This window comes from Solanum verrucosum, unplaced genomic scaffold, assembly GCF_900185275.1.
Source record: "Solanum verrucosum unplaced genomic scaffold, falcon-dt-bn FXZP01001262.1, whole genome shotgun sequence".
NCBI lineage: Eukaryota > Viridiplantae > Streptophyta > Magnoliopsida > Solanales > Solanaceae > Solanum > Solanum verrucosum.
This window is the reverse complement of record NW_026019545.1, coordinates 1-10796: the sequence shown is the minus strand read 5'-3', so window position 1 is coordinate 10796 and position 10796 is coordinate 1. Positions and strand designations below refer to the sequence as shown.

The 10796-nt window shown below is 48.9% G+C and overlaps 1 pseudogene; it reads right to left on the bottom strand.

The window, feature by feature from the left end:
* Window positions 1–261: 261 nt before the first annotated feature.
* On the bottom strand, window positions 262–10381 carry LOC125810001 (uncharacterized; annotated as a pseudogene).
* Window positions 10382–10796: the final 415 nt, after the last annotated feature.

The window sequence follows — 10796 nt, the reverse complement described above, 5'->3', positions numbered from 1 at the left end:
CATCTCGGCATGACGGGAGAGCTCGTGGAACCTAGTCTCGTACTCTGCCACCGACATGGAGCCCTGCTCCAACCTGCAGAACTGATCCCTGAGGCGGTCTCTGACGCTACGAGGGATAAATTTGGCCAAGAAGGCCTCAGAAAACTCATCCATGATACCGGTGGGAGATCCCACTGGCCTGGTCTGAATGAATGTGCGCGCGCCACCACTGCCTGGCTGGCCCATCTAGCTGGTAAGCAATGAAGTCGGCCCCTCTAGACTTCACAAGGCCCAAAGTGTGAAGCCTCTCACGACAAGTAGTAAGAAACTCGTGGCATCCTCACCCACTGCCCCAGAAAACCTCGGTGGTGTCAACCTGAGAAACACACCAAGCATCTTCTGGTCCTCAAGCGGCATAGGTCTGTCCGCTGCCAAGGGCTGTACTCCCTCAGGTGGTATCTGGACATGAGGTGCCTCACTGTAGGCTGATCCTGCGGTACTAGTGCTGGTGTAGCTGGGGCGGGTGGCTGCTGCATCCCCCCAAGCACACCTAAGAGCTGAGCAATAGCGGCCTGGAGATCTGGAGTCAAAACTAGTCCGGGTGGCGGCTGGGATGGCCTGGCCCCACCGGCTGATCTGGTATACGAAGTGCTGAAGGGTCTGCTACTGGCTCTGGATCCTCCTCTCACTCCTGGACTGATGCTGCGGCCCTCTCTCGACCTCGGGGTCGGCGTCTACCCCAAGCTGGGGCTCTGTCTGCAGGCCTGGGTGCATCACCCCCGGTCGCGCCACCTCGTGAGTGAACCATCATGCGAATGAGTGATACAAGTGAGATTTTAAGGAACCAATAAGACACATGCTGCACGAAAGTGAAACAGAAGAGGAAATCTTTCTAAGGACATTCTGTAGCCTCCCGAAGATAAGTTACGGACGTCTCCGCACCGATCCATAAGACTCTACTAGACGTTAGCTCTATACAAGTGAGACCGGTGGACCTGAGGCACTGATACCAATTTGTTACGACCCGATTTCTCGATTCATGATGGCACCTACTATACCCTACCAGTAGGTAAGCCAACCCGTAACCCAGAACATCAAGCAATGAGCAAAAGAGCAGAAACTAGCGAAAACAATAATCTAAACAAGAATAACAAGACGGAAGCAACCGAAAATAAATATATACAGAAATTCCTCCCAGAACCTAGAAGTCACTAGTACAGAGCTATCTAATAAAGAGTACAAGTCCCAAAAGTGGACCACAACAGAGCGTTTCTCAAAGGCAACAAGACTAGCTAAAACAAAAGAAGGAGACAGAACAAACCCCAAAACGCCAAGTGCTCGCCCTTGTCTCCGAATCACAGCTGCAAAAGAAGGCTGGAACTAATCACCGCTGGTAACTGGTACTGGGACCTGCATCACGAAATAGATGCAGAGCATAGCATGAGTACCAACACAACAGGTTCTCAGTAGGCATCACAGGCCGACTGAGCAAAAAAGGTAAAAACAATAAGAAAGGATAGAATCTAGACACAGAGAGGTCAAAACGGATAAGAAAAGAAAGCACACGAGCATACCAGAAACAAACTAAGTACACTAAACTAAACTTAACTGGAACCCCATATGCCCAGAAGGTACACTCCTGCACAAGCTCAAATAAAACCTGAACGAACCCACATAAGCCCAACAGGTACACGAAAAAGCTTAGTCTACTGAAAAAGAAGAAAATCGGGCTCCCAGCCCAAAGTAACTAAGATAATCCATCAGACTCCACCAGCCAGCAGTGCACTCCCAGCCCAGCTAGAAAGAGTGACCCTAGGGGGCACCCAACCAAACAGTCCACTCCCAGCCCAGCTAGAAAGAGGGACTCGTGAGTGAGGTAGATATCGCGAGTCGTCCTACCATGCAGTCAGCTCCTAGCCCAGCTAGAAAGAGCGACCCCGGGACACCAGCTAGCAGCACACTCCCAGTCCAACTAGAAAGAGAGGCCCGGGGGTGATCGTGATGCACCGAGTCTACCCAGCCAGCGATACGTTCCCAGCCCAGCTAGAAAGAACGACCTCGGGGGTGATGGTATCTCCAATAGGATTCAATCCAACAACAACCACCGTGGAACGCCGTCCACTCTAAGATATCACATAAAAGGCTCCAAGCCTATACTATCTCAATCCCACGCCTCGAGTGATGCACCAAACCTTCGAGAATGTGTCGGAATCGCAGAATGAGAGAGAGAAGATACAGAAGTGCAGCAAGAAGCGATAACGCCTAATCTAAGGCTCAAACTATCAGACTCAAGTCTGCTATTCCAGTCTACAAGGAGCTAAGTCATCCGAACGACGTCGGCAGCAAGTCAAGGGTATCCAGCACACACGGGTCATAAGTCTAAGGCAATGCTAGCCTAACCTAGACTAAGGACATCATGCTTACGGTTAAGGATGAACAAGGCATGCAAAACATACATACAAGCATACAATAACATTTAGCACATAAGCATGCAACTCTACTAAACCGGTTAACATGATACTATACCCGAAATGTGGCCAATCGATCCTAACATAAGGTAACTAATCAAACTAAGTAGTAAACTGGTACTCACCCCCAATTCACTCCAATCGACAGATTTTTACACAATTAAGCTCAATCTAAAAGAAAGGAAGTCGTAGCCTACCTTAAGGCCAATCGCGCGCTCTCCAAATCACTTTACCGGAGATTTCCCTTTCCGAACAGTCTCGAAACGCTGCCCCGCTATCAAAAATAGAGTCACAAACGTTACTACGGTCATTTAGACACCAAAATAACAACAAACGAAGACTGGTCAATTTTGGAGTCAAAACGGGAATCGTGGGACCCGCACCGAACTGTCCAAATTTGACTCTGTCAAGAGACCCTAAACAACACTCCAAACTTGTTTTGGAACACAATCCGAGGCTCAAAACACAGCAAAAACCAACAAGCAAGAAACCACACTTTAATCAACTAAAAGAAACCGTATAGCAGTAGTCTAAACTCGGAATAAACTAGAATCGAAAGGTGCCCAGCACTCATTGAACACTCTACGACAAAGTCACGATAATTCTCAACATTTGGGACTTCGAATCACCCAAAACCGAGTTAAAATGAGTGAGATATGACCAAAACAAAAGTACCAAAATTAAAGACTCGAAAAAAGTACTGCAGTCAGGTTTTATCGCGAAATTACCTCGAACACGTGGACCCAACAACTTCCGAACACTCTACCGCAAAGCCACCGAAAATACGAAGCTCCCGCACTTCGAATCGCCTAAATCGGACAAAAGATGAGAGAGTTATGAGGGTTTAAGTTTTGGGAAATGTTGCTGGTTTTTCTGCAATAAATAGCAGATTTGCTGCAATTTTTCCAAAACTTAAAAACTCCGACGGGGTGATCCGAACTCGTTCGGAACCCCGTGCACGCAAACGAGATATGCAACCATACCAAATTCGATATTCCGGACTCAACGGAGAAGTCGAAATTTCGATCAAAGGTCATCTCGAAAAAAGTGGGTCCCACTTCCAAAGGCCATTTTAAGTCAAAACCCACAAAAGGGCTCGGAAAGATATCAAAAACCTCGGGACACAAAAGAAGGGTCAATCTAGACCAAACTCAACATCTGGAGTAACCGCATTGAGGGAATAGTCATCCGAGTGCGTTTACTCAGAATGTTGACCAAAGTCAAACTTAGACTTAAACTTAAAGTGAAAACGCCTAATCGCACCGACTCACACTGAAAACCTCGGGAGTCATGTCGACCATGCTACTAGCCTAAAATGACCCTTACGGAGCTGATGGATTCGTCAGAATTGGATTCCGATGTCATCTTCTTGAACTTTTGATCGAAAATGATCGTTCAAGGTTCATAAGCTCCAAAACACAAAAACTCGCACCAAGACCAAACGAACGACCAGGTGACCGAACTGTCAGTCCCAGCAAGTCATAAATGACTTGGGGTCGCTACAGGAACGCTCTAAACGACACACAGAAGGCAAGACACAGAAATGACCTGGAGGGTCATTACAATATCCACTACTAAAAAGGACTTTCGTCCGCGAAAGTAAGGGTCAGGAAGTACCTGAAGCTCAAACAAGATGGGAAACTGCTCTCGCATCTCCTGCTCGGTCTCTCAGGTAGCCTCATCGACTGGATGATGCCTCCAACGGACCTTAACAACAGGAATGGCTCTCGAGCGCAATCTCCTCACATCTCTGGCTAGAATGACAACTGGCTCCTTTACAAATGTCAAACGATCATCCAACTCGACTGCATCATACTGGAGCACATGGGACTCATAGGAACATAACGCCGCAACATTGAGACATGGAAAACCGGGTGGATGGCTGAAAATGCTAGAGGTAGGGCCAACTCATAAGCAACCTCCCCAACTGTCCGGAGTATCTCAAAAGGCCCAATGTACCTAGGGCTAAGCTTGCCCCGCCTCCCAAACCTCATCACGCCCTTCAGGGCGACACACGGAGGAATACCCGATCACCAACAGAAAATCTCAAAGGTCGGCGCCTCCGATCCGCATAACTCTGGTGCCTACTCTGAGCCGGCCTGAGCCTATCCTGAATCACCCTCACCTGATCCAGGGCCTCCTGAAGCAAATCTGTACCACGCGGCCTAGGCTCTGTAGACTCAAACCAACCAACTGGAGAGCGACAACGCCTACCATATAATGCCTCGAATGGGGCCATCTGAATACTAGAGTGGTAGTGTTGTTGACGCAAACTCCGCCAAAGGTAAGAACTGGTCCCACTAACCTCCAAAATCCATAACACAGTCCCGCAACATATCCTCAAGGACCTGAATAGTACGCTCCGACTGGCCATCCGTCTGCGGGAGGAAAGCTGTGCTAACGTCAACCCGAGTGCCCAACTCATCCTGAAAGGTCCTCTAAAAACTAGACGTGAACTGAGAACCCCGATCTGATATAATAGAAACTGGCACTCCATGAAGTCGAACCACCTCCCGAATGTAGATATGAGCCAACCTCTCGGCGCTAAATAAAGACTGAACAGGAAGGAAATGTGCTGACTTGGTCAATCGATCAACGATGACCCAAATGCTGTCAACACCTCTAGAAGTCCGAGGCAACCCCACAATGAAGTCCATAGTGATACGCTCCCACTTCCACTCCGGAATGGGTAATCTCTGAAACTCACCACCAGGCCTCAATTGTCGGCCTTTACCTGCTGGCAGCACAGCAACGGGAAACAAAGTTAGCAATATCTCTCCTCATGCCACTCCACCAGTAATGCTGCCTCAAATCACGATACATCTTCGCTGTGCCCGGATGGATAGAGTATCTAGACTCATGGGCCTCAGAAAGTATCAACCGTATCAAATCCCCAAATCTCGGAACACAGATGCGGCCGGCGAATCTCAACACTCCATCAGGATCTAAGGTAGCCTGACCACCATCACCCGCTAACACTCGATCTCTAAGGGCCACCAAGGCCTCATCCTCAAACTGACAACCACAGATCCTATCAAGCAAGGAAGACTGAACTCCCATATGGGCTAAGACACGTCTAGGATCTGAGATATCCAACCGAACCATGCTGTTGGCTAAGAACTGAATGTCCATAGACAAGGGTCGCTCCTCAACAGATATGAAGGCTAGACTACCCATATTCACTGCCTTTCGGCTCAAGGCGTCCGCTACCACATTCGCCTTGCCCGGATGATAGAGAATAGAGAGGTCAGAGTCCTTCAGGAGCTCAATCCAACGACGCTGGCTCGAATTAAGGTCCCTCTGGCTCATGATGTACTGAAGACTCCTGTGATCGGTATAGATCTCACATCGAACTCCATACAAGTAGTGCCTCCAAATCTTAAGTGCGAAAACTACCACCGCCAACTCTAAGTCATGGGTGGGGTAATTGCGCTCATGAATCTTAAGCTGCCTCGAGCATAAGTAATAACCCGGCCCTGCTGCATCAATACACAACCCAAACCAACACCGGATGCGTCACAATAAACCGTGAAGCCCTCCCCTTAACTGGAAGAGTCAATATAGGAGCGGTGGTCAATAACTCCTTGAGCCTCAAACAAAGGGAACATCAACACGAGTCAACCGAGTCAGAGGTGCTGCCAAGGTAGAGAAACCCTCCACAAATCGTCTGTAGTAGCCTGCTAGTCCGACGAAGCTTCGAATCTCAGTAACTGAGGTTGGCCTAGCCCAATCACGAATAGCCTCAATCTTCGCCGGATCTACCATAATGCCCTCCTTAGATACAACATGCCCTAAGAACGCTACAGAGTCTAACCAAAACTGGCACTTTGAGAAGTTGGCATAAAGCCGCTGATCTATCAAAGTCTGGAGCACAACTCTCAAATGCTGCTCATGATCACACCTACTCCGCGAGTATATCAAAATATCATCAATGAAGACTATGACAAAGGAATCAATATAAGGCCTGAACACACACGTCATCAAGTCCATAAAGGCAACAGGGGCATTAGTCAACCCAAATGACATCACCAAGAACTCATAATGGCCATAACGGGTCCTAAATGCAGTCTTAGGGATGTCCGCTGCCCTAATCCTCAACTGGTGGTAACTGGACCTCAAATCAATCTTAGAGAACACTGAAGCTCCCTGTAGCTGGTCAAATAGGTCATCGATCCTAGGCAGATGATATCGATTCTTCATTGTCACCTTATTCAACTGTCTATAGTCAATGCACATGCGCATAGTACCGTCTTTCTTCTTAACAAAAAGAACGGATTGCCCCAAGGTAATACACTAGGTTTGATAAATCCCTTACCCAAGAGATCCTGAAGCTGAACACTGAGCTCCTTGAACTCTGCAGGAGCCATCCGATATGGCGGAATAGAAATAGGCCGAGTACCTGGCTCAAGCTCAATAGGAAAATCAATATCACGCTCTGGGGGTAGGCCAGGTAGGTTAGTAGGAAACATATCTAAAAGTCACGAACAACAGGAACTGACTCAACCGGAGGAACCTCCCTACTCACATCACGCACATAGGCCAAATATGATAACCATCCACTAGCCACTAGCCTCCTAGCACGAATAAAAGAGATAACCCAAACTGGTGTGCTACCACGAGATCCCTGCCACACCACCGGAGGGATACCATGAATGGTTAAGGTAATGGTCTTAGAAAAGCAATCTAAAACAGCGCGATAAGGGGATAACCAATCCATGCCCAGAATCACATCGAAATCAACCATGTCAAGCAATATAAGGTTAGCCCGGGTGTCACGCCCCTTGATAGTAACTAAGCAAGTTCGAAATACCTGATCCACTACTAAAGACTCACCCACGGGGGTCGACACACGCAACGGCGCTACCAGAGGCTCAGACATCATACTCAATCGAGAGGCATAGTAAACAGAAACATACGAAAAAGTAGAGCCTGGATCAAATAAAGCCAAGGCGGGTTACTGGCATAAAAGAATAGTACCTGTGATCAGATCGTCTGATGCCTCAGCCTCAGCTCCGCCCTCGCTGGAGCTGCGTAGAAATGGCTATGTCTGCCTCTGCCCTGACCATCGAACCTACCACCTGACCTGCCTCCTCGGGGACCACCCCGTATACCTTACTGACCACCTCTAGGTCCTGACCCTGGCCACGGCCTCTAGCTGGAGGTGCTGGTAAAGCTGGGGGAGCTGCATGAGGAGCGGGAGCAATCCTACTATGCTGAGGGCAGTCCCTGGCCCATTGATCCATCTCACCACACTCATAGAAACCCTGTCGAGGGCGACTCCCAGAAGAACGACTACTATGGCCTGAAGAACCCGACTGAAACACCTCGCGGCCCTGACTCGAACTAGCCTCACTCCGACAACATCTGATGCCTGAAGAGAGGCCTGTGTAGGTCTGCTAGACTGACCCTGTCGAAACCGTCGTCTGGCCCTGTCATGATAATCTCTAGACCTAGGGCGGGAGTCACTGTAGCTGCCCTCATGCCTAGCCCTCTTCTCGCTACCCTCTTGGGCCTCGCGATGAAGATGCTCCATAGTACTAGCATGGTCAACTACGTCTAAAAGGATCGACCCGCAGAAACTAAGGATTGGGTCTTAAGCCGAAGCTGCAATCTCAACCCACGAAAAAGCACCTAACTCTCTCCTCCTCTGTAGGTAATATCATCTCGGCATGACGGGAGAGCTCGTGGAACCTAGTCTCGTACTCTGCCACCGACATGGAGCCCTGCTCCAACCTGCAGAACTGATCCCTGAGGCGGTCTCTGACGCTACGAGGGATAAATTTGGCCAAGAAGGCCTCAGAAAACTCATCCATGATACCGGTGGAGATCCCACTGGCCTGGTCCGAATGAATGTGCGCGCGCCACCACTGCCTGGCTGGCCCATCTAGCTGGTAAGCAATGAAGTCGGCCCCTCTAGACTTCACAAGGCCCAAAGTGTGAAGCCTCTCACGACAAGTAGTAAGAAACTCGTGGCATCCTCACCCACTGCCCCAGAAAACCTCGGTGGTGTCAACCTGAGAAACACACCAAGCATCTTCTGGTCCTCAAGCGGCATAGGTCTGTCCGCTGCCAAGGGCTGTACTCCCTCAGGTGGTATCTGGACATGAGGTGCCCTCACTGTAGGCTGATCCTGCGGTACTAGTGCTGGTGTAGCTGGGGCGGGTGGCTGCTGCATCCCCCAAGCACACCTAAGAGCTGAGCAATAGCGGCCTGGAGATCTGGAGTCAAAACTAGTCCGGGTGGCGGCTGGGATGGCCCGGCCCCACCGGCTGATCTGGTATACGAAGTGCTGAAGGGTCTGCTACTGGCTCTGGATCCTCCTCTCACTCCTGGACTGATGCTGCGGCCCTCTCTCGACCTCGGGGTCGGCGTCTACCCCAAGCTGGGGCTCTTCTGCAGGCCTGGGTGCATCACCCCCGGTCGCGCCACCTCGTGAGTGAACCATCATGCGAAAGAGTGATACAAGTGAGATTTTAAGGAACCAATAAGACACATGCTGCACGAAAGTGAAACAGAAGAGGAAATCTTTCTAAGGACATTCTGTAGCCTCCCGAAGATAAGTTACGGACGTCTCCGCACCGATCCATAAGACTCTACTAGACGTTAGCTCTATACAAGTGAGACCGGTGGACCTGAGGCACTGATACCAATTTGTTACGACCCGATTTCTCGATTCATGATGGCACCTACTATACCCTACCAGTAGGTAAGCCAACCCGTAACCCAGAACATCAAGCAATGAGCAAAAGAGCAGAAACTAGCGAAAACAATAATCTAAACAAGAATAACAAGACGGAAGCAACCGAAAATAAATATATACAGAAATTCCTCCCAGAACCTAGAAGTCACTAGTACAGAGCTATCTAATAAAGAGTACAAGTCCCAAAAGTGGACCACAACAGAGCGTTTCTCAAAGGCAACAAGACTAGCTAAAACAAAAGAAGGAGTCAGAACAAACCCCAAAACGCCAAGTGCTCGCCCTTGTCTCCGAATCACAGCTGCAAAAGAAGGCTGGAACTAATCACCGCTGGTAACTGGTACTGGGACCTGCATCACGAAATAGATGCAGAGCATAGCATGAGTACCAACACAACAGGTTCTCAGTAGGCATCACAGGCCGACTGAGCAAAAAAGGTAAAAACAATAAGAAAGGATAGAATCTAGACACAGAGAGGTCAAAACGGATAAGAAAAGAAAGCACACGAGCATACCAGAAACAAACTAAGTACACTAAACTAAACTTAACTGGACCCCCATATGCCCAGAAGGTACACTCCTGCACAAGCTCAAATAAAACCTGAACGAACCCACATAAGCCCAACAGGTACACGAAAAAGCTTAGTCTACTGAAAAAGAAGAAAATCGGGCTCCCAGCCCAAAGTAACTAAGATAATCCATCAGACTCCACCAGCCAGCAGTGCACTCCCAGCCCAGCTAGAAAGAGTGACCCTAGGGGCACCCAACCAAACAGTCCACTCCCAGCCCAGCTAGAAAGAGGGACTCGTGAGTGAGGTAGATATCGCGAGTCGTCCTACCATGCAGTCAGCTCCTAGCCCAGCTAGAAAGAGCGACCCCGGACACCAGCTAGCAGCACACTCCCAGTCCAACTAGAAAGAGAGGCCCGGGGGTGATCGTGATGCACCGAGTCTACCCAGCCAGCGATACGTTCCCAGCCCAGCTAGAAAGAACGACCTCGGGGGTGATGGTATCTCCAATAGGATTCAATCCAACAACAACCACCGTGGAACGCCGTCCACTCTAAGATATCACATAAAAGGCTCCAAGCCTATACTATCTCAATCCCACGCCTCGAGTGATGCACCAAACCTTCGAGAATGTGTCGGAATCGCAGAATGAGAGAGAGAAGATACAGAAGTGCAGCAAGAAGTGATAACGCCTAATCTAAGGCTCAAACTATCAGACTCAAGTCTGCTATTCCAGTCTACAAGGAGCTAAGTCATCCGAACGACGTCGGCAGCAAGTCAAGGGTATCCAGCACACACGGGTCATAAGTCTAAGGCAATGCTAGCCTAACCTAGACTAAGGACATCATGCTTACGGTTAAGGATGAACAAGGCATGCAAAACATAGCATACAAGCATACAATAACATTTAGCACATAAGCATGCAACTCTACTAAACCGCTTAACATGATACTATACCCGAAATGTGGCCAATCGATCCTAACATAAGGTAACTAATCAAACTAAAGTAGTAAACTGGTACTCACCCCCAATTCACTCCAATCGACAGATTTTTACACAATTAAGCTCAATCTAAAAGAAAGGAAGTCGTAGCCTACCTTAAGGCCAATCGCGCGCTCTCCAAATCACTTTACCGGAGATTTCC